Below are 5,469 nucleotides of genomic sequence, written 5' to 3'. Positions count from 1 at the left end.
AGTCATTCCACGCTCAAGAGAAAAGCCCATATCTTTAATAGTCAAGGACTGAGTTGACCGTATGCTGATATAGTAATGCTATCGGTGCGATTAAAGAATGAGTGGTCATGGAAGTTTTGTGTCAAGACACAAGCAAAAATGCTAGTTGAGGCAACAATGTCAAGAAGAAAATATATCTTCGCCAAAATCTTCAATGTTTTATGTGCCGATTATTTCCACTAGAAATGCAGGTGGAATATTCTAGAGAGTAGTAAACCGCTAGAATTTCCAGCATATAGTTTCGATGAAAAGATCGCCATTTTTTTTTTGGAAGATATAGACTGCCATAAATATCTTTGAAATTTGTCTGTAACGTCATTTTCGATGGATAATATGTAGGAAATCCGACGAAAACTCATAGCACCAAAAAAACACATTTCCTCAATTATTGTACAACACAATAGTTTTACAATCATAGACAATCAAAAACATAAACATAGTATCCTCATATTTCAACATTGCTTAGAAATACTAATACTAAAGTAATAATGCATTTCATCAAAAACAAATTTTTTACAATTATGTACCAAATAGCTTATAATAAATGTCTAGTTATTATACAATAAACACTCAATATAAAATCTACAAACACATATACTCTAATCAAAATCTATTTTGTATATCTCCTCCTCTGTCGATGTTGGCTGCTTTCCACTGAACTATTCCCTCATTTTCTACAGCTCCTCCAATATCTAACTTTGCTGCATCTGCATCTACATCTACATCTGCATGTTAGCTTTTGCTTTTGGACATGCTCTAGCCCTTCTATAAGGGTAACCATTTGTTAGTTATACAAACTTTCATAACTTCTTCTTGAGATGTTGGAACCGCCAGAGGACCGTCCATCATACAAGTAGGCATGTGATTATAATCCGTAAAAGTAGATCCTTGTTGCGGGCTAGAATATACGCTATGATAGAGTTGTAATTCTGTGTCTTAGCATTGCACAGATATCCAACTCACATATAGAGAACACAATATTCTTTACGTGGAAACCCCTGGAAAGGGGAAAAATCACAGGGCCTAACCCAGCTGAAAAGATTTCACTAGAATTTGAGTTGAGTACAGTGGGCTGACTCGTCCTTGATGGCGATCATATTACAAATGTCAATCATATGGTCGAAGTCTAGTGTTAAATCTGGCGTCACTTGAAAGTTATGGTGTCAGTTAGTAGTCTTGCAGTGACTTGGTAGAACTCGGGCTTTAATTGATGGTTTGGCGGAGTTTAGGGCCTCAAGTGATGGTCTAGCAGAGTTCAAGGCCATAGGTGGTGGTCTAGCGAAGTAGTTCGGCAAAGGTGAGGGCCTCGAGTAGTGGTCTGACGAGGGTGAGGGCCTCGAGTGGTGGTCTGGCGAAGGTGAGAGCCTTAAGTGATGGTCTGGCAAAGGTGAGGGCCTCGAGTGGTTTTCTGGCAAGGGTGAGGGACTCAGGTGGTAGTTCGGCAAAGGTGAGGGCCTCGAGTAGTGGTCTGACGAGAGTGAGGCCTCGAGTGGTGGTCTGGCGAAGGTGAGAGCCTTAAGTGATGGTCTGGCGAAGGTGAGGGCCTCGAGTGGTTTTCTAGCAAGGATAGGGACTCAGGTGGTAGTTCGGTAAAGGTGAGGGCCTTGAGTAGTGGTATGGCCAGAGTGAGGGCCTCAAGTGGTGTTCTGGCGAGGGTGAGGGCCTCTAGAGGTTGTTCAGCGAGGGTGAGGGCCTCGAGTGGTGGTCCGACGAAGGTGAGGGTCTCAAATGGTAGTCCGACGAAGGTGAGAGCCTCGAGTAGTGGTCTGGCGAGAGTGAGGGCCTCAAGTGGTGGTCCGGCAAGGGTTAGGGCCTCGAGTGGTTATCTGGTGAGGGTGAGGGCCTCGAGTGGTGGTCCGACGAAGGTGAGGGACTCGAGTGGTAGTCCGACGAAGGTGAGGGCCTCAGGTGGTGGTCTGGCGGAGCAACTACGTTAGCTAGTGGTCTTGCAGAACTTAAGCGGTGGTCAAGGATGAGCTTCTTCCTTCTCTTCTCTTCTTCTTTTCTTTCTTGGATCCCTTTTTAAGAGAAATGAGGGTTCTATTTATAAATTTCTAGAGTGGCATGATTTGTAAATAGGTGAGAGATCAATGGTAAATGGGGAGTGGTTGGATGGACGGCCGATGTTGTATCCCTTAATCATGGACCATTTGATGGACATTTGGATGTCTTAGTGATATCGGAATTCGGTGATCTTGGGTTCGTTGGATTCTTCTCGTCAAGCCTCTCAATTAGACTATAAGCACATTATGTTTGGAAACCGTTTAGTAATCCAAATTGTGGTTCGAACCTTCCAACAACGCTTCTAACCCTTGATTTTGACCCGTTTGGGCTCAGATTGGTGGATTTGGTGTAGTTGGGTTTGTATTCTCGAGACTCTCAGTTCGACTATAAGTTTGCTTATATCAGAGTTCAGATGGTCCCAATTTTAAGTTCGGAAGTTTCCAACTTGATTTTGCATCGAGATTTGTGCCCCGATCAAGATAATTTTTTGATGACATATCAATCCTATAATGGCCATTACGCCTCAAAATACCATTCAATACACAACCTCCCTAATATGATAAGATTCCAATAATATTTTTTAATAAATTTAGATGCCTTCTTTTAATAAATTAAATAATTACTATTTTTGGAACTTGTTCCAAGCGGTATATTAAGTTATTAACCCCTATATATGCAAAATGGATAGTAGAAAATGAGTATATCACTTTTGATGATTTGACATAGGAAGAACGAGAAATATCACAACTAAAGTCTAAATAGTTGAATTAGTTTTTTTTTTTTTTTTACGCATTAAAATTTTTAAAATTAATTACATGTATCCACTTCTAAAATATATAAGGAGATCTAGAAAGTCAATCAAAGAACTGATAATTAAAAAGATGAGAAAAAAGTGGTTCACTATGTTGAATGGAAAATAATCACAAAATAGTTGGCTAAAATTCCAATTCAACCACAGATAAAACTAACAAATGGTGAAGTGCGAGTAGAGATGATGAATTGTCTCAGAGAGGAAGTTGGACAGATGAGGGAATGGCTGTCGAACCGAGCGGCAAACGGGAGAGGAACGGGAGAGAGCTTTCGCACGCAGCGAGGGTAACAGGAGCATAATGGGAGAGGCTTTCGTACGCAACTAAGAACATTCTCATAATTAGATGGTGCACGAAGAAGAATGTTAAATTAGGGCTTTCTCCGGCTGATTTCCAACGAAAATTCTGATGGAAAACTTCATACCAATTAGGGGTGTCAATTATTGACACGACCCAACAACCCGATCAGAAAAAATTGAGTTAGGGTCGACCCATTTAGCAAAAGGGTCAGGTTTGGGTTTCAATTTTCAACCCATTTTAAAAATTAGTCGGGTCCGGGTCAACCTGATAACCGAAATTGACCCGGATGACCACCCGCCTCACATTCGTACATGTTGTCATTATGTCACGCGGCATTAGCGCAATCGTCGCAGTCCTCATGCGAAATTTGCTCAATTTTCTGTGTCATGCATCACACCGTCACGCGGCCTCACGTTGCGTCACGTGGCCTCGCATTCGAATGTCCAATCTTTGGTCGTTGTTCTCACGCGACCTTGCGTCGAATCACACCACCGCACACCTCCTGGCTCACCTCGCTCGACTAAAGCAATCTCGCGCCCATCTCATTGCGCGCTGATGACATTCGTGCGGCTTGTGCCCTAACGTACCCGGGTTCATAGGTCGGGTTGGGTTCATATTGGATTTTCTAACCCGTTTGCAAAAACAGGTCGGGTTAGGGTCAACCCGTTTAACCTCGGGTTAATCCGGATTCAACCTGAACTAAACACGCTGACCCATTTTGACACCCCTAATACCAATTTACTTCATCAAATCTCTCTCTATATTTTCATCTCTATTTTCGAATGCCTGTTAACCGTTGGAAACCATTAGAAATAAACGTTTTTCTTGTCGTACACATATTCTTTGCTTAGTTACAAAAAAAGCTAATTAATAATCCAATATATACTTAGCAAAATATTTTATTTACATTAATTTGCTGGCCTGTTTCTTATCTCAGTATACTTAATAAAATATTTTATTTACATTATTTTGCTGGCCTATTTCCATCGGCAACTAGACAAATGAAGCACTATTTCGGTATTTCCAATGCCAGCACTAACAATAACATAAACTGCCGCATGCAATAAATGGCCTGAAACTAATATTATATAAATATTTATTTATTTTATCTCCATCGAAATAACTGCATCTTATCCATATTTCATAAATGATTTAATGCAATAATGTTTCAAATATGCAATTAATGGTCTTTCAGTGATATATATTTTAAATTCTTCAGTTCTTATTTGCCAGACAAAGGATCTTGGTGGAGTAGCTGTGGGGGCAGTGGTCTTCGTCATTGCGCTTATAGCAGGGTAATCAATATTTCAACAAGTTTTTAATACTTATCATCCATTTAAGATGGACATTATTGTTTTTTATTTATTTACATAATTAAATTTATGCTTCTTTTAGGACTGTTTTTTTTTTGCTGCTTCTTAAAACAAAATTTTAATTTTTATACTAAAAAGTTGTTACATATGATATTTAAGAGCTGTTTTAATTTGAGTTCAAAACTAAGAAAAATAAAGCTTATTTTGATGTGAATTTGATCAAGAGATCCCATCATTTAAATTGATTGATTTGATTTAATTTTATTTAGATTTGAAAGTTTTATACTCTAATTTATTTGATTTAGATTTAAGGCTTTGTAAAATTAAGGATCTGTTTGGGATAGTTTTTTGATTGTTTTGTTTTTTAGGTTTTGTTTGTGACTACATTCTTAGGCTTCGTTTGGGATGTCTTTCTTTATGCTTTTTAAAGCAGTTGTCTAGTACAAAAATTTTAATTTTTATACTATGAAGCTGCTTTAAGAAGCAATAAAAAAGCTGTCTCAAATGAAGTCTCAGTCAACAACCATAATTTTATTTGGGCATTACTTTCTCATTATTTAAAAAAAAAAATTGTGGTGAAAAACTACTTTCTGCAATCATAATAACTGATACGGCATCGCAAAATTATCTTGATCGGGCACGAATCTCGAGGCAAAACCTAGTTGGAAACTTCAAAAGATAATTTCGGGAGCATATGAACTCCGATTTCAGCGAGCTTACAGTCAAACTAAGCGTCTCGGAAATACAAACCCAACGACACCAAGATCAACCCAATCCGAGCCCAAATGAGTCCGGATCAAAGGTTCGAAGCGCTGTTGGGAGGTTCAAACCGCAATTTGAGTTACCAAACGGTCTCTGATTTTGACGAGCTTATACTCGAATCGAACGGCTCGACGAGACGAATCCAACGAGCCCAAGATCATCAAATTCCGAAATCATTAAGGCCTTCAAATGTCCAACGAACGGTGCATGATCGAAGGATTCGATATCGGCCGTCCATTCGG

Source organism: Dendrobium catenatum, unplaced genomic scaffold (genome assembly GCF_001605985.2).
Source record: "Dendrobium catenatum unplaced genomic scaffold, ASM160598v2 fragScaff_scaffold_85, whole genome shotgun sequence".
Lineage (NCBI taxonomy): Eukaryota > Viridiplantae > Streptophyta > Magnoliopsida > Asparagales > Orchidaceae > Dendrobium > Dendrobium catenatum.
The sequence above is the reverse complement of the archived record's forward strand: the minus strand, read 5'-3'. Positions refer to the sequence as shown.